Below are 23,879 nucleotides of genomic sequence, written 5' to 3' on the forward strand. Positions count from 1 at the left end.
GGCAGATGGCATTGCAGGCAGAAACGGGGTAGATGTGTAGTGCTCACTGTAGGGCTGGACAAACGTCTTTGAGAAGTAGCCATGTAGGCCATTCCAGGCCGGACATGGCCAGACAGGCACTGGTCTTGTTTGGAGGCCTCTGGTGGAGGGCTCTGGCTTTGCCTGCCGGCTTGGTGCTGGTGGGTGGGATGAGGCTGCAGTGGGCCAATCAGAGTCCATAACAGGGGCAGTAGAGGTGGCATCTGGGACAGGAAAGTCCCCCAGGGAAGGGACCTGCAGGGGCAGGCTAAAAACAGTGTCAGACATCTTTGAAGGTACTTTTCCCATAGTACCTGTAATGGGGGGAAACACAGAGACCTTTTCAGGCATCGTAATTGCAGCAGTGTTGGTTGCATGAAGCAAGGGCCTCTGCTGATGTTCAAAGCTGCGCGGGGTCAGACAGGCCCTGGCCTTGTGTGCAGGCCTTTGGTGGAGGGCTCCGGCTTCGCCTGCCAGCTTGGTGTTGGTGGGTGGGATGAGGCCGCAGTGGGCCTATCAGGGGCCATTATGGGGGCAGTAGAGGCAGCATCTGGGTCACGAAGGCAACAAGCCGCACTGATCGTAATCTGGTAAACAGTCAGTCGCTTCTGGCACTGCCAATAATGGTCTTATTACAGGCTAGTTGGGACATCAAATCTGACCTGTAATAAGAAAATGACATCACAGCTGCTCTGTAATCAGTTATTACTCTTCAGTTGTGACATCATAATGCCAGCTGCTTGAACCAGCAGAGATAATTGCAGCTGTCATTGCAGCACTTAATTAAAGCTTTGAAAAGCTTTTCAAATTCTGTGCTTTTAAAATAGTTTTCTGTGACACTTTACAGCCATTAATTGGCAGGGAACTGTTAATTATAGAATGCTCAGTGTATGCACTGCTGGAGTTTAACACAGATACATCTGGATGTTATTTCTTATTTCAAAGCACAAAATGAAAACGTTTTTAATGCATTTTATCAAACTGCTTAGGAGCTGCATTGTTGCTTTTTACAAACCAAACAGATTCTATATTGATTCTATATTGATTATATGGATCAGCAAACAGATGATCTCTTGCTTTATATTATGCAAAAGACCAGGTAAGGGAATGACAGTGGGCGGCCATGTTTTATAGGGAATAAAATACCCCCTACCACACATAAAATCGATATTGTAAGTGACCCTGGAAGTTATTAAGGAACTCAGCAGTTGGCCTCATCCTCTATTTTGTCATGAAATTGTTCGGTAACTTGCAACATCCATACAATGTACTGTAGAGGCTACTTGATCCCATATATAAAAAAAGATACAAAATTGCTATTTCTTCTCTTAGTGTTCCACTTGTGTGTCCCTATATAAAAGTTAAAGAGCAAACAAAACATTTCAAAAACCAATTTGCTTCCCCAAAAACACAGAAAACAAAAAGACTACACTTTCCCCTCTGTTTGGCATGTGCAGTCTTATTGTATGTTATTGTACTACACTAGTTTTAGCTGTAAATTGCTGTTGCAATTGTTGCTTGTACTTGTAGTTGTAGGTTGTAGTTTCAGTCTTAGGAGTATGATCTTTTGTTTGTTCCCTTATTTTTCCACTTTTTGTCCAAATGAAAATGTGCTGGTTCTCAGAAACATTTGAGTTCTCGTGTTAACACACATACTTAGCCCTCGGTATTTGTGGCAGTCAAGGTGCACCTGCAAGTGGAAGGGAAACAAGGATGGGGAGGAGGAGAAGGAGGAGCTACACGTCTCCTCACAGGAGAAGGTATTTTTCCCCATGACTGATGAGATGTAGGGAAATTTAGGCTCTCTTGCAGTGCTTTTTCATGGGCCCAGGGCACAGATCTGAGCAAATGATCTGAGTTAGTGGGTCTGGCAGTGACATTGGGAAAGGCCTCGGGAGTGGGGGAGGCGGTGGGGCCACCGGAAGAGGTCCCAGCATTATCAAGCCAAGAGGCAGGGGTGTGCAGGCCTCATGATGCCCCTACTGAGGAATTGGAGGAGATTGTGGGAACAGAGGCTATCCACACGAAGCACCCAGAAAGGTTTGGGTCTTCACTTAGTGGGCGACAACATAGAGGCAGAATTTGACACAACCCAGGAGAGTGAGAATGCTGCTCAAGACGGTGGGAGGTCTCTTAGCAGGGGAGTTAGGAGGATGACCAGCCTACGAGGGCGCTGCAACTGGAGGTGAACCTTACTGAGGGAAGTGGGGCGGAGGGACAGGTCTAGCTGGTGATGTAGTAGCATATGTGTACCCTTGGCAGAGGGGAAAAGCCAGGATGAGCCCTAGTAAATTGTGATGTCATGGAGAGGTGGAGGGATGTGGTAAGCCATTCATGTCAAGGCACAAGGCAAGCTGGAAGAACACAGCAATGAGGTACCAAGTGTGCATGTGTCCTCGGAGACTGGTGAACCTTCAGCCACCATCACTGCCCTATGCAGCAGTGGTTAGGTGGAGGATCCTAGCATTGTGCAGACTGTGACCAATCCCCAGCATTTATCCAGCGTAGCCAATCAGCATCAGTGGCACCATCACCTGTGGCCAGTGGCAGAACCCTTTCGCCGGTGCAGCCGCCACAAATGGATGGGAGAAGTGTGCCACCTTTGACAGCATGCATCATTGGGTATGAGGCAACCCACTACATTTATTTTAGAGACTACATTAGTGCTGTGGAGCTGGACGCATAGTGATAGCAGGCAGCCTGAGGAGGCATTTGGAGCTCCACCATTCTTCCATTCAGTAGGGCATTGTTCAGGGGGAAGGGATGAGGCAATCCTAAGGGAAGGACTGGTCTCAAAAGGAGACAACTCACTGCACCCATGAGAGGGCCCACAGTCTGTGAGAGAGTTGGAGAACTTTTATAAAATGTTCTGTGGGAGAGTTTGAGGATTTTAATCAGCGCTGTGCCCTGTGAAAGATCCCAGTAACCTTAAAGAGTGGCTGTGGCCTGTAAAAACAACAGAGGACCGGGTTGGCTATGCCCCGTAAAAAAATCTGAGAACCTTAAGGAGTGGCTCTGGGAGAGCTGGCCGAGAGGTGTCTGCAGGGTTGTCAGGAATACATACTTTTAAATAAACAAGGAACTATCTATATACATGTGTCAATCTCACCTCATTTCTTTAAGAGGTGGCTGTGCCCTGTCAGAGAACTTGACCTCTTTTCAAAAGTGAGTAATCAGGATTTGAAAGTATTCCTTGCAGTATAGTCAATGCACTAGAGCGTGCACGGCAGCAACTAGTGTGGGCTACTCAGTTACCTTCACTTTTACAGCTATCAATTTCCCAACCAAATGCACCAGCAGACAGCTTGACTACACTTCTCAGTGCCTGATATGCACTGGCAAAAGAATGATCAGCAGTATCATCCTGCGAACTGGTGTGTTGGCTGTGGGTAGATGTCTTTCCAGAGTCTTCTGTATTCTGTAATTAACGGACTGTACATTTTTATATATATCAATTGCTCAACATGCAGCACTGTGAGACAATAGCCCCGGCTGCACTGAAAACCGTTGCAGACTACACAATTGTGGAGGTGCAGCTTAGCAATTCTATTGCAACCTGCACAAGAGCTTCTGGCCAGACAGACAGATTGCTGTACCATTACTGTAACGGGTGTCACTGCTTCCCATCTGTGCATCTAATGGTCCACTGTCTGTTCCTGTGGATGACGCCCATCTGTATTTAATACTCCCAGGTGTGGTGTTCCGGCGTGCTTGTCTGGCATGCTTGTATGCTGTATGAATGCCTCCCTTATTATGTGGATGTCGGCCATCCAAAAGACCCCTGATGGAATGCAGAATGGGGAGTGCTAGGGATTTCATTGGTAACTGTTGGTGGAGGACTATAAGGATGTCTAACCCCTTACTCCCATGTAACCTTCCTGCCTGAATGCTAAGTATTAAAGTACATTTCCCTTTTGTACTTACCCGACTCCTATGTGGCTTCTGCGGGCTTGCTGCTTACCTGCGGTTCCCAGATGTTACACCAGGATACTGGAAAATAGTGTCCCACCAATTCTCCTCCCTGTAGGCTTAGCCCAGAGAGCTCTTAAAGCTTTAAACAGGGGTCAATGATGTATTTCACACTGATGCCACCATCCTTTGTGAGCTTAAAATGGTCGGTTACCTTGGCAAAAATGTGAGTTGGTTGGCATTCTGCTGCATGCATTCTTGTGCTGATTAATGTTGTAATTGATTCAGCAGAGCAACCTTGCACATTTGTATAGTGTCCCCCCCTTGTGATTCTTTCTGTAAGACTTCCTCCCATTAGACATGAACATAAAATAGGGTCAATTTTACTTTAAAAACATGGGTCCACAAAAAAAAGTCAGCATGTACTCAGTGTTACCTTTATATGCAAGTACTCATGGATCACCACGCAAGCAGGCCCCTCACTAGCTGTGCCACCACGGCATCAGCTGACAACTCACAGGCACTGGTCTTGTTTGTCAGGTTGAGCTCAATAAGAATCTCATTTAGGGATGCATTGTTATTTCTAACCCAATGGGTGGCCTCATCGAAAGGTAGCAGTGCAGGGCAGAGCAGCTTAGACTGCTGCTCCTACTGACACAGTGTTAGAAATGCCCCATCTACAGCTCTACTCTGACAGTTGCAGCACTCTCAAATGACATGGCATTGCTCAAATAGCCTCTGCATGTGCAAAATAGAGTTCAACATGGTGGCCATTGAGGTCTTCAGGTTGTGCAGTGGCAACTTGTTTTGCACTTGACGTGGGCGTTGTTGATATTTGGCATAGTAAGCCCAGCTGAAATGGAAGCTGTTTTTCTGAGCCACAGCAACCGTGTTTTTTTGTACATTCTCACAATTGCTGATGATTCATGTGTTTACAAGATGATGGATATGTGTAAAGCAGAGATGTGCATGGCCTTGCCAATTCGTTAGGCAGCAAGGCAATTTAATCCATTGTCTCCTGTAACAAATCCCAAATGCAACTATAAGGCTTTAGCCACTGTGCGTTCACCTACTTCCCCCTTCTCCCAGATGTCAACTTCCCTGAATCCCTTGCATGTAAATGGTTGCCTGATGCTGAACTGCACACACCTGCTGCCCCCTTGAATTTCTCCAGAACCCCTCTTGGCTGTTGGAGGAAGGAAAGACCACCCAGGGTGCTGTGATGGCCATGTAGTCACTGTTTTAACCACTAGTTCACATGTCCATGGTGAAGTGGACTTTTTGCCCCATCAACTGCTGCAGTGTCCACACCACTGTAGCCATAATCATATTGTACAATTCAATCACTTACCTTCGAGAGAAAAAACATCTGTCAGAATCATCCCAGCAGTGATTGACCTTTCCCATAAGGCGCCAGAATCAATTGATTTCCCAACACAGTAGGGCAAGAGATATATTGCCAATCTGATACCCAGGTTAGCATTGAACAGGCACTGTCATGAGACTCGTGATATTTCTGCACACGTTCAAACACTTTCACAACACTAGCCTAATACAATAGGGCAGGGGTCTGCAACCTGTGGCTCTTCAGATGATTTGGACCTCAACTCCCATGATCTCTCACCATTGGCTATGTTGGCTAGGGTTGATGGGAGTTGTAGTCCAAAACCTCTGGAGAGCCCACAGTTGTAAACCCCTGCAATAGGGGATGGCTTATATGCACCACTTGGGAAGAGGGGGTAGAGGTTGGTGTCCTACTCCTATTGGACTGTTACAGCTGAACTATTTCCAGTGATATTATTGCGGACTGGTGAAGGTATGCTACTTATATGATGGTACAGGGATTTGCACAACCTCAGATCTTTTGACTTCTTCCCATGTCTGTGCATAGTGCCCTTGCATATGGGATTGCATAGATGTGGTGCACAAGGTTTCTCCCTGCCTTCGCCCTGCACAGAATTCTCCAGCACAGTGTGCATGTGACTGCAGTTTATTCTCTGTCACACTTTTCACTTTCATAGTGGGCTGGCAGCACACAGGCTGCATTCATGTGGGCGTGATGGAACTAGACAGATGTGGAAGTGCTGTTGTAGTCCTGGAGGCTCCATATTGATGTTTTGTGCTTTGGAACTGCGATGGGAGGTCTGTACACAGGTGGGGCACACTTTCATTAATACTTCCTCACCTGTATCTGTGGTTGTTTTTCTCCTCTTCCATTCGAGTCCAGGCTCTGATGGACAATAGATCATCATCCATCATCATCATTACCAGTGGATGGGGCCTCAGAAATAGTGACCTGGGATGTTCAGTTTTCTTTGACTCTTCAAGTACTTTGTGGGTTGTGTTTCCCTGGTCATCACTGGATAAGATCTTCACCCCTCCCCCTTCTGCGCCTGAGATGCTGGGAGAAAGTGAAAGTGCGCCCTCATCTGTTGGCCTCAGCGCTTGTTTGTTGTGGTGGTGCCATATCTGTGCATTGTCTTCTACTGGCAGGTGTATTGCTGAGTGATTTGTAATGGAGGAGTGGGACGTAAGTTGGATGATACCCTCAATTGTCCACATCCAATACTGACATCTCCAGTGCCCACAGAAAGCTCCTCGCTCTTTTGGGTGCAGACATTTGTTTGTTTGTTTTATTCGTGTTTATATAGCGCACAACAGTCCGAGGACATCATGGCACTGGATACAGTACAAAGCTTAGTTACATAGTCATTAGCAATATATATACAGGGTACAATATAGTTATATAGTCATTGGCAGTATATGTACAGGTTACAATATAGTTATATACATTTGTATTATATTACAATAAGGAAGGCCGAAGTGGAGGAGGATGTAGCAATGCTAATTGAGGAAAGTGAGGTTGTTGTGGAAGACAGAGATGGAAGTTTCAGCTCTAAGGGTGGCCGGGAGAGAGTTCCAAAGTTTTGGTGCAATGTAGGAGAAGCCTAGACCTCCAGCTGTAGCTCTCTTTATGTGTGGAATGGGAAGCTGGTTGGTGTACTGAGCTCTGGTGGGGCGTGTAGATGTGGTCCTGGATAAAGCTTCAGATAGGTATGTTGGGGCAGTTTTATTGATGCATGTGTGTGTGATGGTGAGGATTTTCAGAGTTATACGGTCTTTGACCTGGAGCCAACGTGCTTCTCGTCTGGCGTGGGATATATGGTCTCTTCTAGGGATGCTCATCGCAGCTCTGAGTGCATTGTTTTGTGTGGTTTGCAGTCTGTGAATGTTCTTGGCAGAGGTGCCAGCTAGGAGAGCGTTGCAATAGTCGAGTTTGGCGCCTATAGTTGCTCTGGCTATGGCCACACGGTTGGGGGTGGATAGGTAGGGTTTAATGGCATTGATGAGTTTGGTGCTGAATGCTGATGCAGAGGCTATGGTGCTCACTTGTTTGTTCATCGATAGATTTGCGTCAATGTGAACACCTAGAGTCTTGACAGAGGATGATACAGAGATGGTAGTGTTGTCTATGTTGAAGTTAGCGTATTGGGGGCTTAGCTTCGTTATTGTATTTGTTAGGCCAAGGATGAGGATTTCCGTCTTCTCCCCGTTAAGACACAGGCCATTGATTGCCATCCAAGCTGGATAGTGGCATAGATGTTGTGCAGGGCCGTGATGTCTTGGTGATAGAGTCCAGATAGGGGTATAAGTACTTGAGTGTCGTCTGCATAGTTGGTATATGCAACACCCATAGAGTCCAGTAGGTCAAAGAGGGGTTTTGTAAAGAGGTTATAGAGGGTGGGGGCTGTACAGGATCCTTGGGGGACACCGCAGTTGATGGTGGTAGGGTCCGCGTTTGCTGTGTCCAAGTAGACCTTCATGGCTCTACCTTCAAGGAAGGATGTGATCCAGGATGCTGCTTGTTTAGAGAAATGAGCTGCATGGGTGAGGTGAGTGGTAAGTGTTTGGTGATCTACCAAGTCAAATGCAGCTGATAGATCGAGTAGGAGGAGCAGTGCAGGTTTGCCTTTGTCCATGATCTGTGAGATTTGATTTTTTAGGTCTAATAAGGCAGATTCTGTCCCGTGCCCGACACGGAAGCTGGATTGTCTTTTGCCTAGTATGGAGTTAGCTTCTATGTATGAATGGATCTGGTTGTGAGTTGCTTTGTCCAGTATTTTTAAGAGGAACAGGACTGTCGTTATCGGTCTGTAGTTGTTGGGTTGCGTTGGGTCAAGCGTGGCCTTTTTTAGGAGTGGCCGTACCCAATCTCCTTGAGGTTTACTGGGACGGTTCCTGTTTGGAAGGATGCTTTAATGAAGGCAGTAAACAGGGGTGCTAGGTCAATAGCGCATTCCTTGATGAGTTTGGGAGAGCAGATGTCTGCTTTGCAAACAGACGGTTTGAGGTTTTTGATGAGATTACGACTTCCGGTTCAGTGACGTCTCTGAAAGTGAATTGAGCGTGATTGAAATTACTGCACTTGTTTTGTGAAGGGCGGTTGGTTTTTTGATTAGGGAGGGCTTTGCAATGGTTTTGGATTTTGTTCTGGAGGAGTTTTATTTTGTTGAGCATGGCGGACTGAATGCTAGCGCACCAGGCTTTGTCTTTAGTCATCTCGTCAGCGGTAGCTGGAGGAGTGACTAATTCATTAAAGATTGCAAATAAATCTTTAGCTTGGGAGTTGGCCTTTTAGATCCTATCATTGAAGGAGATGGATTTTGCTGCTAAAATCGCTTTTTTATATTGGAGGGCTATTTGTTTGAAAAGGCTCTTATTTAGGTCACTGGGATCCGTTTGCCAATTTTTTATCGACTCACGCTTTTGAGTTCGGAGGGTTTGGAGTTCATCCGAGAACCAGGAGTTGCAGTGGAATGATTTTTTTTCTTTCTTGTTTTCAAGAGGGGCTACAGAATTGATGGCATTGGTGAGAGTATCATTAAAGATAGCTGATAGTATGTGTGGGTCCTTAGAGAAAGGTGGGGCTAGGCAGGGGTTTTTGAGGTGAGGACGCAAGTTGTCTGCGTTGAGCTTTTTGGAGCTTCTTGTTGTGGCAGGTGGTGCGTAGGTGTGATTTTTAGGTTTAGGGTTGGTGGGGATAAGGAATTCGATGCAGGTGAGATATGTCCATGGGAGGGGAGTAGTTGAGGTAATGTGGGATGCACAGTTGTGATCCAGGGCCCAGTCAAGGGTGCGGCCTTTGGAATGAGTGGGGGTGAGAACTCCTTGGATGAATCCTAAATCAGTGAGTTCTTTCGCTAGGGTTGTGGCAGATTTATCCTTATGATCATTATATCCTAGGTTAAGGTCTCCTAGTAGAAGTATTTTGGAGGACTTTTTAATGTTGTTGCGGAGCCGGTGGGAGAGGTGCTCTTGGAAGTCTGCTGGGAGTCCGGGAGGTCTGTATAGGATGTGGATATTGATTAGATTATTGGGGGAGCGCGTAAGCTTGGCTGATAGGATATCAGCATTTCCACCCCATGTAGTAGGGTCTACTGGTCTGACGGACAGTGAGTCTTTGTGGATAAGGGCGACTCCCCCTCCAATCTTATCAGACCTATCTTGCCTAAGGATGGAGTAGCCTGTGAGTAGGGCTAGTGCGATGGCTGGGCAGGAGGCATCATGGAGCCAGGTTTCGGTGATGCATAGTAGGTCCATATTGAGTGTGGATAGGAGATCATTTATCTCTAGGGCATGTGCAGGTAGGGAGCGGACGTACAGTAGTTCACATTTAAGAGGTGGGTATTGTGTGCCTTTGATGTTTTTGTTTTGTGTGGTAGTGGGGGACTTAGTGCGAGGTAGAGTGGAGGCAGTTTGGGGTGGTGGGGGGAGAGGGGCAGTGTATTTGCTCAACTTAGAGTGGGGTAGTGGTGCAGTGCGGGAGCCTGATCTGGCATTTCTAGTTGTGATAAGTGTGGGTGAACAGGGTAAATACCTAGGAAGTGATCGCTTTCTGAGATTGCAGACTCTGGTAGCTAGGCTAGGTGGCAGAGACTGTGTGATGCTAACGTCTGGTGCTGCGGCATGTGAATTTGGTGCCGGGCACTGAATGAGGTGTGCTGGGTATGTGTGGGGAGGTGTAGAGGTCATTATAGTGAGGGCTATAAAGAGGCCTATTAGGCTGGCTGAGCAGAGTGTGGCAGGGAGAGTGCGGGAGAGTGAGTCTATGTTATGATAGGGAAGTGAACTCTTGGGCAGCATGATAAGGGAGAGTCGCTGAGTGTGTGCGTGCAGCTGGTGTGTGATAGGATATGACTGGGAGATCGTGCGATTAGTGCTGAGTGGAGGCAGGTCGCAGTGGGTCACAACTTCAACAGAACACAGTGCATAGAATCGATTTTCTAAGTGGGGGCAGGCAAAGGCTAAATGGTGGTAGGACACAATGGGCAGCAATTCAGCAAATTACAATGCCTAGAATCGGTTTTCTAGGTGGGGGCAGAATAGGTATGGTTATAATGGGCAGCAATTCAACAAATTGCAATGCCTAGATTCGATATTCTAGGTGGGGGCAGAATCAATAAGGTCACAATGGGATAGGTTCAGCAAATGGCCCTTTGGCTGGGTTCAACATCATGGCCAGAGTAGGCAAATAATAAAGTAGTCGCAGTATATGAAAAACAATATGGTCACAATGTGCAAATAGCAATGTAGTCACAGTTGATTAGAACAGTATGCTCACAGTGTGCTGAGTTCAGCAAAGGCACAGTAGGCTGGGGACAACAATATGGGCAGAGAAGGTTAATAGTAATACAGTACCGGTATGGTAGATTTAGTATATTCGGTATGGCAGCATATCAGAGTGGCATGGCAGTGCATTATGATCGTACCATCAATCAGGGATGCAACCAAGTGGACAGTACATCGAATATCATAGCAGTGGCAGAGGTGATCAGTAGAGTGCTGCATGGCAGGTGATCATGTTATGCACATAACACTCGGAGCCCTGCGGGGGGAGCAGCAGTATAATCGTGTGCGCCGAGTGCACGCAATTGGATAGGTGTACACGGTGGCAATGCTCAGTGTATTGCTCGGCAGAAGTATTGATGGGGTATACAGGGCTGGCACAGCTGTTGCCGGATAAAAAAAACAAAAAAAACATGCTTTTCCAGATGTGTCGAACTGTGGTTCATTCCTTTATTCAGAAATTACATATTTCTTAAAAGGTTTACAAAATAGAAAATAGCAATAGAACAATTACACATTTCAAATCCCACTAAAAACTGCAAAAATCCATTAAAACAGCGTTACACCGAGAATATCTAAGACCGCTGGTTAAAAACACTTGTTAAATTCCAACAAACATCGTTACAAGATGTAAAGTAGAACTGAATACATAGATACAATGCAAGGTCCTAAATTAATCTCAATCCATTTGGCCCAAAAACCTACTACTAAAATACCAGCACAATCCATAAAACTGCCACTTGCTGATATAATCTCAATGGTAGCTGTGCTTTTCAGAAGTACACGTACCTCTTTTAAGTTGGAAATCTTATTAGCAGTCAATATAGGAATGATAGACTTCTTTCTTGCCTTGGTATGTAATTGACAGTCAAACATAAAAGGCAGTTCACTATTGTAAGGCCGACATTCCAAGAGGCTTACCATTCAAAAGAGACCCATTCTTCCTATTTATCTTTTACAATATTCTGGGAATCTTCATAGTGGGTTACATTTTTATTTCCAAACCTCATCAACTCTAGATCTTTCCGAGTAGTATTTATTCACCTGGCCCACTTCTAGAATGGCTGTTCTGTGGATTCAACCGATTTCCATATTACTTTATATATGGAAAGTCGGATCCGCCATTGCGTTGAGGTGCAGCCAAATATGATGGGCTCAATATATGCCTCATAGCCAAGTTCGAGGTACAAAGGCGCCATAGGTGCACTATTGGGTAGACCCAGCATTTTCGTAAGAAAACAGTTTTTGTCTGTTTGTAACTGGGGAATAGAGGCATGTCCCCAGAGTTCGGCCCCATACAGAGTCGCACTGTGCACCTGTACTTTGTGCACCTCAGCTGGGCTCTGCCGCCAAATCTATTAGAAACATGTAATGTGGCTACTGCTCATTGAGAAAAAGTACATTGACTTTGAGCCACTTGATGTGCCCATGAGCCATTAGCCATCAATCTATCTCAGGCTAAAATAGTCAACGTGGTTAACTTGTTTAATAGGCTCATCATTAAGCTTGAGAGAGACCTTCATTTAGTTTGTCAAATGGCAGCCATTACTACTGTTTTATTGTTATTGACAGTTACATTGTACTCTGTGTAAAAGCTGGATAGTGTATTAAGTTGTCTGCTAATTCCAGATAGGGATTGTGAGAGCAGCACCACATCATCAGCGTATAGCAAAATGTCTAACTGTGTGTTATCCGCTGCCTACCTGAATCTCTGCTACTCCCAAAAACTGCATTCAGCGAATCCCTGCTCCTCCCTCTTCCAGGTGTCATCGAATGGCAAGTGTCATGTCCGCTTTTAGCAAGAGACGGATACTGAGTGGCGTGTCGCTTGCCTTCCTGAATCTCTGCTCTTCCCTGCCAGCAAAATGAGGCGAGCATGTCTCTCCCTCAAGCTGCCCTCAGGAATTCCTGGCTCCTCCCACTCCCCCTCTCAGATAGAAGAACAATGACTGAAGAACACTGACTATCCAGAGGCCTATGGTGTGTCACCCACCTCCCTGAATCTCAGCTGCTCCCTTCTGGGAAAAGCAATTTCTAACTGATCGTCAACTTGATATCGATTTACAGCTTGACATGGTGACTATTCTCAACGCACCAACTCATTGTCATGATCAGCATAGTATACATGAGTGTTGGCATCAACAGGTGATGTGCAAGTGAAGGAGAGTCCCAGACTGAGGAGTAGAGGAGCATGTCTTTCCCCAGCAATCCCCTTCTTAGGCATTACCCTTGCCCATATACTAAACCTAACCCTCTTTCCACGCGTGGGTCACAGCAGTGCGTATGACTTAAGTAGGCAAATACCAAGACCTTTGAGGGGAGCGTGGTGTTCGGGTTACCCCTGTGCAAGAAGTACAGACAGGAAACCAACTGCACCTTGAGAGAAGTGCGAGCCCACATGCTTCCAGCAGTCAGGTAGCACAGAGTCAATATGCAGCACCTGGTGAAGAACTGTCTGCCACATGACAAAACTAAGCTTAATTGGCTGCTCAGATACAGCCCGTGACTGCACAAACACATCCTTTCCCGTTCCCACCATCCTTCAGGTCCAGGTAGCCAATAATCATCCTAGCTCCCCCAGAAGGATATTCATGGGTCCCACTGCATTGTAACACATTCTTAATGCAATGCCTGTTACTGCAGAATTCAGAACTGCATAGGCTAGAACATAGGATAGGACTGCTGCTGAAATCTTGTATTTAGCTGGGGATGCAGCCACATGTGCCATATTTAAGTATAGAACAGCATAAAAGGGTAAGGCGATACTAACATTGAGACCAGGAAGTAAGGAACTGGTAACATACACTACACAACTCAACTGATTTGTAATTGAGGGCTGTAAGGGAGAATTCTCCAGAATGGTTAATTTCCCTTACCTACTGAGTCCCTCAGCAGCTTTGCTGGATTTCTGGGATTTATTTTTTTCACCTGGTAAGAGTGTGAGCCTTTTTTTCCCAATCTTACATGTGTTTTTGGCTATGTGTTGTACATTGTATGTGTTCATGGACTGTGGAGCCTCACCTACTCCATAGGCATCATCTTTTTATTGTGTGTCACACAGCACCTTCAGTGCAGTGACACAGGGTTGGCTTTTTCAGACGTCCCACTGTAAACTCCATTTTCTGGGACTGACTACTGTACAGTTGCCATTGACTTTATTAGTCTTTTTTAAATACACAGACCAAGTACAAACTATCTTCCATAGAGTACTGGAAAGGGTTAATAGTTATCCCTTTTTGTCTGTTTCTCATGGAACATTATTTCGTTCACATTTCTTTAAGATTTGGCTGGTGGCAGTGGTATCTACCATTTTTTTCCTACCGCAGTCTATGAAAAAAGTCTTGGTACTGTTTTAGGCTAAGTTAGTAGCCTCGAACTATAACCCGCTGGACCCCGTTTATTTTATTTTGGTTCCGGCTGGGTTTATTCACCATTTCTTTTTGTAAAGGTCTTTCTCTTGTTTTACTCTGCGCGCCAAATCAGGTTTGGTTCCTTTGTTCGCCGTCCTTTGGCAGGCTTCTGCTCAGAAGCCCTCCTTAGGCACCTGAGAATCTAGGTGGGCTGAAAGTGAGGGAGGGGTTTTAGGCCTCCTGCACAGGGTCTCCTTGGAGACCCAAGTCGCACTATGGTTTAATTGGTTAGGCGAATGTCCGGCAAGGACAGCCACCCTGCTGTGTGATTGACAGCCAGGCTATGTGAATGGGGGAACAACTGCATAAAAAGCAGGTCTCTGGACTTGCAAGGCAGAGTCGCCACTGGATCAAAAGAACTGAAGAGAAGCTGAAGGTAGAGGACTACTGCAACAACTGAACCCCCCGGTGAAGCCCTGCTGCGGGTCCGAATCGCCTACACTTCAACGACAGCGAAGATCTGCAAAGAGTCTTCTCCCCTTGAGCCTGGTGGGACTAACCAGCTCGCAAATCCCCTGGACCTCCCTCTTCAGCCTGAATTTGATGTGCCACAGTGAACCGGATAGCCAGTTTGGGAGACCCCCTTTGTGCTTTTTAAGGAGCGCACCTTTTATTTGTCGCTTTGCTCCATGGCTGGCTTCTTCCCTGGGCAGTGCAGGACCCTCCAGTCTTCCTACTTCGTGTCAGTCCGACAGTGGCTTCAGGAACCGTGAGCCTGCAGGAACTGCCAGGAACTACCGCCGCAGCTACAGCATTCTTCTTCAATTAAGGTACTGTTCGAATCCGGTCGTTCGTTCCGTCCGACCTCTGTGAAAGTGTTTGAAATCTTTTGCTAATCTGAGGGCTTGTCCTTCTCTACTCTTTTAGGTAACTTTTCTTCCAACCAACTTTGTTTCAAACTCTTGGCAAAGACTTACCCGCGAACTACTCTGAACTGTGTGATCCTCTGCAGAGACTCTGGTCCATTAACATTGGCTCAGGCCTATTGATTTGATTTCCTCAACGTAGTTGCCTTTTCTAGATTGCCCTGCTTACTTACCTGTTGGTGCTGCTTAATTTGTGAATAACCTTATCTTTCCCTCCCATTTAAATTGCTGGGGTGCCATTTTGCTCACTCTTCATTTTGAGCTTAACTTGTCCAGAATCTATTGGGTGGTGTGCAGTGTATTAAGAGTGTGATTTTTCTGCTGCTTTACTTTAGTGAATTGTTTTAATAACTGATGGTGTAAATAAAGGTATATTCTTTTACTCAGAAAGTAACTTGAGTCAGTGGTTGTTTGAACCATAGTAATTGTGGTCCTTTGTGTAACTATTGGTACTGCTCACTTTACTCTTGAGATAAGTCTGGCTGCTCAGCCATCGCTACCACTTTACTGTGTAGTACAGGCTTGTACCAAAGGTGAATTTGTACTGTCACTTGTAGTCTTAATTGTGGGTGGTGTTCCCAAAGGGTACTGCATATGATTCTGCCTAACAAGGGCGAATGTCAAACAGGGAAGCACATTAGAGGAAATCAATTATCTGGATTCGAATGTGGACTGATAACTGGATTTATGTCCTGTAATGATTGATCTGTTTTTAAGACTAGGCTATTGCTTAACTGGGCATTGATCTGAGAAATGTAAATGAAATCCCCGCCTAACATAGGCAGGCTGGACCAAAAACAAACCACTCAAACCAAGAAAGCCATCAATAAAGGTAAGGGGGGGCTTTTTTGTGGGATTACGTGGCTAAACCCAATGGAGACTTGTCAAGAAATGCACTAGCTCAGCTGGAGTAGATTTCTACCAGTTGAGCGATTTCGGCAAGTTAACCCCAGGCAAGAGTCTGCCCAACACAATGCAGAGTAAGTCCCACACATGCTCTAATGGTGGATTCGGGGGCCACTGGTAACTGTGTCTACTTAGCCTAAACTACAGACAAGGGCATTTTGGGCAGTATGCATTCAAGCTATTGGACATGAAACAATAGTAAACAAAGAATAATGGGGGAAAGACAACACCACCTAATTATCTGCCAAAAAATAAAGAACTTCATCCCAGTAAACAATTTTAGATCTCCTGTCCAAGCCTTGGTCCTCTCCCGCCTGGATGGTGGCAATGCTCTTTTGGAAGACCTTCCGGTGACTACCCTGCCACTGCTGAGATGTATCATCCATGTTGCAGCATGACCCATCAAAGGACTCTGCAAATTCAAGCACATCACCCCAAGCCCTCATCGAACTGCACTGGCTCCCGCAGCAGCAAGTATCTTCAAATCCCGATGCATCATCTACAAGGCTGTCGCCCTAAAGTCTCCGAGCTACCTCACTGACAAACTCAGCATATCCAGAGGCCTATGATCCACCAGAAGTAGGGACATGTGTAGATTTAAACTGCACTGTTGCACGAAGGAAAGAGACAGAAGACAAGCGTTCTCCATCTACGACCCAAGACTTTGGAGCCTTCTCCCCGTCAACACCAGACTAGCCCCCTCGTTTCTACATTTCAAGAAGGAGCTCAAAAACCTCATCTTCAGTGAATGGCTCCTCCCTTACACTGAGGTCCACACAGCCTCCAGTCACCATCTAACCAAAGACAGGGTGATCTGCCCCCCCCTGTTTCCTTTCCTAGTTGCTTGTAGATTCCCAGCTTCCAAATGGCCCACGCTCTCCCTCCCTTTTGTTAGCGCCCTGATCCCTTGTATCTTTCGTCCCTCACTGTTTCCTTGTCCATATGATCTGTAAAGCATTCTATTTCTTCCCGAAGCAAGGTCTGCACTTAATAAATACCCTAATAATAAGAATAATATGTGTGATCGAAATACTTCAGTTTCTCCAACACAACGGTGACTTGGCAGGTTGGAACCCACTCACCCTTTTTAGTGTAAGGTGTAATATCAAATAGATCTTGCAGAAGTGTCCCTGAGTGGTATATAATGTGAGGATTGTCCCGCCCTTTGGGAATATTCGTTCACAGAAGTATTTTGGAATTTCTCTGCTTAAATGAATTCCCATCCGTTTTTCGGACATTGGGCCTTGTTTATCATTGAGACACTCGGCTCAGGATCCGTACCCAAACAGTTTTTCAAATATGAGAGGCCAGGAGCACAGCTCTCTTTTACTTCTTACTTGATTGTTTCAGAGCTGGCTAAATGTTGTTCTTCCAGAGTCTCTTATTCTAAAAGCACTATTGCTAGAGTCAACCCAATGGGATCCCCTCTGAATATAATTGAACTTCAGTTACAAGGCCAAACAATCTGACAATGCTCTGTGGCTTAGCCCCATGGACAAGGCCGGCATGTGGGGAGGGGGTCCGTCACAAGAGTTAGGAGAGATATTCATGTGGTCATGTCATATGTTGAAACTTATTTCCTGAAATGGAGAAGAGTGAAAGCAGTAATGGGGGCGGATTTGTACTTCTATAAAGGATGTCATTTAAATTTGGATTTGCTTGAGAGGTATTCAGTGGATGGACCTGCAATACATGTAGGTGATGAAGCTTGACGTTCATTATCAGGCTGGCAATTCGGTCTCAGAGGGAGGATCACAAGCCTGCTTTATTGTTTCTTCATAAAACTGCTTTAGTGTGTGAATATTAACCCTAAAGAGGGAGCCACTCATAGATATCTTACCAGAGTAGAACAAGATCCTGTGGACTAAGGTTAAGTCACAGAATCACAGGCCAGACTAATTTTCTCTGTTTGTGCTGTTTCCGGATCACCTTGCAATGTTGTTATGGAAAAGGTATGACGTGCACAGGAGCAGTAATCACCTTTTGGCATGCGTGTCAGCATTGTCCATTCCAATTAGGGGGTACCTGTCTGGTCCTCGTTTTGACTTTGCTTTCTGGGTGTATGATGGGCTGAGCTATCATCTCGGGAGGATAGCTCAGCGGCAACGTGCTCGCCTTGGAAGCAAGACGACACAGAGCAACACAGGTTCGATCCCCGGGTGCGCGCTTAGAAACCTCTGGGTATTAAGCGCATTATAAATAACCTATCATATCATATCATGGGCCGATCTGGAACTGCAGGCCCCGTGCGTGGGGTTCGGACTGTGGCTGGATTAGCATCTACCTGGTGGGGTGGGAGATGTTGGAGTATATATACACATATGGTAGTTTACAGGAACTACTACCTCCAAGGAAAGGTTGTCTCTCCGGTTGTCTTTATCCAGCACATCCTATGCTCCATACCCCCTCTCCCTTCGCCATAACCCCTCCCCACTGCCCTAATGGTATGTAATGTGTGCTTACTGGAAAGTAAGTCAGCATTTCATTTTGATGAAACACATCATTTAGTCAGCTCTATAGGACCTACATGACTGCCACATTAGAAAGAAAGAAAATGCTGAGAGTGTGCCCACTCAAAGCACAGAAAGAGGGGAGCACTCTCCGACTCTACTGTGTTCCCTACCACTTGCTTCTTCCAGCCCCCTCCCCCTTGCCCATACACTGTGCTCCCCTTTTCTCCCCAGGTCGGTTTTTCCCCATATCATTCCTTCTTACATGTCAGAGTTACTCCCTTACTCCTTATGGTCTTGAGGGATGAGGGGCGACTCCTGAAGTCTGTCTTAATTAATCAATATTACTCTATCAGGGGGGCATTACCATTACCGGTAATGCCCCCCTGCTTGGGTAATATTGCTATTAGTATCCAGCACAATGTAATAGATTTTGTTAAGTTGATATATCAACTTAAAAAATTAAAATAAAAAGATGGCCGCCATGGATCCGGAGAAGGTACTACGTAGTCCCTTCTCCCTTTCCATGACATTAATTTGTGAGACTGCAGGGACTCACCAGGAACACTGGGGTTTCATGGCATCGGCGATGGACCAGGTCGCGCAAGGTAAGTGGGAAGGGCATGGGAGCAGGTAAAATGTGTAGAAAAGGGGAATGGGCGTCAGGGGAGGCAGGGACACAGGGCAGCACTTACCTGAGCACCCGGCGTGGGGAAGATGGCAGCCTAGGATGGCAGGATTACCATGTGGTAATGCCCCAGTTTTGTCCCTCCTCATTGGCTGGGAGGCCGACCCCCCTCGCCGGGCACTAATGATCAGTCCACACTAGCTGGATAGAGTTTTTCTAGACCTATGTGTCAATTACCCTGTTCATCAACTGGAGTGGACTCTCAAAACCCTACAACAAGGGTTAATTATGAGAATCCATCTTAACAGCCACAAATGTCAACCAACACTATGAATGAAGAAATGATTTATGAATTTCACAAAGCCATTCAGATCTGAATGCACCGATTTGTTAAACGGGTTCTGATGTCTCAACAGAACCTGAATGCCCATAAGTACCAATCAGACCCCCATTACACAATGCTGCCATGATGAAGCCAGTGCAACATGAGCATGCAACAAAGATTCCTCAATGCCACACTGGTCCTGAGGCATAAAGATGACAGTTGTCAATTAGAAAGAAATAATACAATATCTGATTCTCAAAATTGAAATGTATTGCGGGCGCAAAACTAGAAAGTTCAAAATTGCAACCAAAGCAGACCAAGGAACTAGCACATGTGCCACATTTTTATAACACTGCAGTTATTAATATTTCATTTGACTCCATAGGTCTTCATACAAGTGTATCTCATAGGTAGGTTTTAATTCTTACATACTATACTGTCATCTTTTTCTTCCTTAGTGTGTTTTTTAACTCTGTGTTTTTTAGGCTGTATATAATGGGATTACACAGGGGAGTAACCGCAATGTATGACAAAGACATCAGTTTGTTGGTTTTCATCGAGTATGTTGATGTCGGTCTCATGTAGGTAGAAGCAATTGTTCCATAGAACACAATGACCACAGTGAGGTGGGATCCACATGTGGAGAAAGCCTTATGCCGCCCCTCCTTAGACTTCATTTTGAGGATGGCTGAGATGATGTTGAGGTAAGATGCAATCGTTAAACAAAATGGCAGCAGTGCGACTAGAACTCCTATGCCGTAGGTCAGTGACTCAACAGTGTGAGCGCTCGTGCAAGAAAGCTTCATCAGGGCTGTCACATCACAGAAGAAGTGGTTGATGGTGCGGGACTCACAGAAGGTGAGCCGTGAAAGTGCTAGGACATGTGGTATAGTAATAATGAAACTAACAGTCCAGGTGCCCGCTGCCATCTGGACACACAATGGTTTATTTATGATGACCATGTACCGTAAGGGATTGCAGATGGCCACGTACCGATCATAGGCCATGACTGCAAGAAGAAGGAGTTCTGTACACACCACGGCAATGAAAAAATATATTTGCATTAGACATTCAGTAAGAGACATTTGCATGACTTCAATAAAGAAATTAGCCAGCATTTTTGGGAAAATAATTGTTGTGTATGTTATGTCCAAGCAGGACAGGTTTGTGAGGAAGAAATACATAGGTGTGTGCAGTTTTGAATTTGCATAGACAATCACCATGATCAATACATTGCCCACCCATGTCAACAGGTAAATCAGCAAGAAAGCAACAAAAAGAGGAACTTGCAGCTGTGGGAAATCTGAGAAACCCACAATGATGAACTTGTTTCTCAAGGTCTTATTTTCTCTTTCCATTTGTACAGTGATGCAGAGCCAGCAGGATGGAATTTCAAAGCAATCTGCAAATAAAAAGAAAAGTCAATCACAAAAAAAAAAGTATTTGCTCTGTGGAAGGAGAAGTGGGAATGTGTGGTTGGCAGACACAGACCTTATGTTTCCAATTAAAACAAACCTATTGCACAAACCTAGTATATACATACTGTTCAATATAGTAGTACAACACTTTTGATGCTATTTTTGTTCTTGCTAAGTTATCTTAAGATATCCAGGTTTGTAAGCCGGGATGCTGATACCAATGTATTTGTTTGAAAAAACAGGTTGTGGTGAGGAAGCGTCCCATCCTTTCATACACGCACCCGACATTGCTGCCATGGAAATGGAAAGCACGATGGTGGCATGGGAGCATGTGGAGTGTGGCTGAGTCATAGTGCAAAACAACAGGTACGTGGGAGCGGACGGGAACCGGCCAAAGAAGGGGAGCAGACATTGGTGGCGGGGAGAGTGAAGGAAGATGCAGGATGGATTGAGCAGCATACCGCCGAGATCTGAACCCAAGCTACGTATGTTAGATTCAGCCTGGGTTTGAAGCAATCTGATTGGCTGCCACTCCCATCCCAGGTGCTAATGTTCTCTTGTCTAATTACCTTAATATGTTCAGAGTTCTTATTTTTAACCTACAGAATGTGCTGCTAACAAAGCCACTCAAGTAAATATATATACACATATACCTTTCTTGATGCCATTGTAAATCACATCCATCATTTTATGCCATATTTATTGGTGACACAATGCATTCACATGAAGGATCCTCCTCAGGATGGATTACACTAGGAATCCTATGGTTTAATCCATGTTGTGAGCTCATTGTGACTACATGTGTTTGTTTTATCTAGGAACCAGCTATAACCTGAATCTATTAAATTGGAGGACAGCTAGGAGGGAAGTGGGAGGCGGGACACACAGTGTTTGGGTGTTGTTTAGTTATTTACCCACCCATTGAATGCCCATGGCAATGCTAATCCCTATGGCCGTTCCCACATACTTCTTGCCCCATCCATACCAAAACACACCTCCTGGGATCTCTTTGAGCTATCTCTACCCAGCAGTAATATCAAACTTTGTGCAGTATAGGACCCTGAAATGCCCTTCAGAATCAGTCTTCTCAGCGTTAATTGCGCCAGTAAATAAATATGCTGCCAGTGTAATTATAAATGTCCAAACCAACTGTGCCTTCAGCCACTTGATTAATAACCAACATGTGTGTCCACGCACCTGCTTCATGAAGACTGGGAAAACAAGCATTGGCAAAGCACATGGTTTTGACTTGTGCATGGGCATAAGAGAGGCATTTGCCAGGCACAGCAATCATATGCACATGTACTGATAAAGTTTTCCAGCTGTTTCCGTTGAACCCTCACAATTGCTTATCCCATGCCTACACAAAAGCTAAAACTGTGCTAATGTGTGTTTGTCTTTGTAGCTGATTGTATGTGATCCTAGGGCACTCCTTAATCTTGTCTTTTAGGATATCACCTGACCCGAAAACATTCCTGTGTTTCCTCAAAATAAGCTGTTTTACTTAAATTATTGGAATTCATGATAAGCCTGATGTTTTGATTTACATTTGAAGTCACACTTATGACTTTGTAAAGGTTCTAGCTTCAATTTTCTGATAGTTTAATAAGCTTTAACAATAGTGATTTTATCATAACTTCATAGATTCTTTCAGAAAGGCTGACACATGAAGGCATTGTGTGCAGCCGCCCCATCGCTCAATGTCTCTGAGAGTGAACCAGGCCAGCGCCAGAATCATATGCCATCACCTCTGCATGAAAAGGCTGTGACAGGTCAGGGTGAAATGTAATAGAATCCAAGACAAACTTACTTTATGTAGCCAAATGCCTCTCCCGCTGCTGCAGACCAATAAAGCTTCACCACTTTTCACAGCAGCCAAGTAATTTGTGTTGCTATTCATGCCAGGCCTAATAAAGGCCTAATAAAGATGGCATGCCCTAAAAACCATCTCATATCACCTGCCGGTGTTGAGGGGGGCCTTCAGATGAATACTAATTTCCCTGTGAAAATGACTCTTCTTAAGCTTGGAGAATGCCGTCGCATATAACATGCTATGTGAGTGTGTACGCGTCGCTTCCATGGTGTTAGGCGGAAACCTGTGCAGTTCCCTCTGGGACCACTGCAAAAGATTTAGGACTACAGGCGTTTGGCGGTGAACCCACTTGGTAGCAGTCTGTACCACACAGATTCACTTGGTAGCTGTGGCTGAGCAGTCAGACTTCCCTCAAGAAGAGTTGAGCAGTATGTGGAGTATACAAAATAGGGCAATTCTTCACAGCAAGACAAGCAAACACGCAACGAGGCTTAGTGTAAAGATATTAAGGTATTTATTTATAACGAAACATCTATGAAAAACACTATGGCACTATCACGGCAAACAAATCAAACACAATTACTCTACGAAGAAGAAACGATCAATCCCCCTAGCAATATTTCGACAAGTCTAGGTTCTATCGGTACCACTTATTTTCAGACAGAGGTGTATACCTCAACCTAGATGACACTCGAACATTAGTTAGGACGGGAGAGAAAAAAGATAGGCAGGTTATGAAATCAACACAGTTCAATCCTTCGTGGATAAAATGCAAGGCAGGAAGGCAAGAATCACAATAGATCATAAAGTTCTGAGGCCAGGCCCACTCGGAGAGAGGCAAGGCGCGATGTCCCAAAAAGTCTCTAGTGGAGATGCATTCAAGTCTTTGTAGAAAATTGTTATCGGCAGATTGAACCAGTTCAGAACAATAATTGAGAAAAGCTTGGAGGCGACCCAACGGAACGGAGAGGATTAAGACACCTCGCTCGAACCGATCGAAAGGGAAGCCAGGCGGACACGGTACCTTGTTGTGGAGGGCAGCTCCGGCGGGGGCAGTTGTTCCTGGTGGTGGATGCACGTCGGGTCTTTGCCAAGAGTAGAGATGTTCTCGTCGTCGAAGAAAAGTGAAGTCCGGTGCACCACCAGGGAAGAGACCAGCCGCGGAGTGCTCCGTCACAAGGCACCACCTTTTGGTCGCGGTACAGGGGTGGTGGCTATCCGGTTGCCGAGGTGCTCTGCACGGGCAATTCGACCACTGAGTCCTGAGGCGAATAAAAAGCAAAGGGGACTGGTTGTTCCCACCAGCCAGGGGAAGAGACTCTCTGGCAGGGAGATCTCCTCTGTCGTCGGGAAGTGGTGAGTCGGTTCCGCAGAGCTCCACCGGAGGTGTCATCGTGCAGGTCGGCTCAGCGTTACCCTCGTCGGATTCTTAGGTCCTGTGGCGATTTCTGAAGATCCAGACCCAAAAGCCCTGCTTTTATGCAGAAAACCCTCTTTCATTCAGCCTAG

Source organism: Ambystoma mexicanum, chromosome 3p (assembly GCF_040938575.1).
Source record: "Ambystoma mexicanum isolate Mex_15411 chromosome 3p, UKY_AmexF1_1, whole genome shotgun sequence".
Classification (NCBI taxonomy): domain Eukaryota; kingdom Metazoa; phylum Chordata; class Amphibia; order Caudata; family Ambystomatidae; genus Ambystoma; species Ambystoma mexicanum.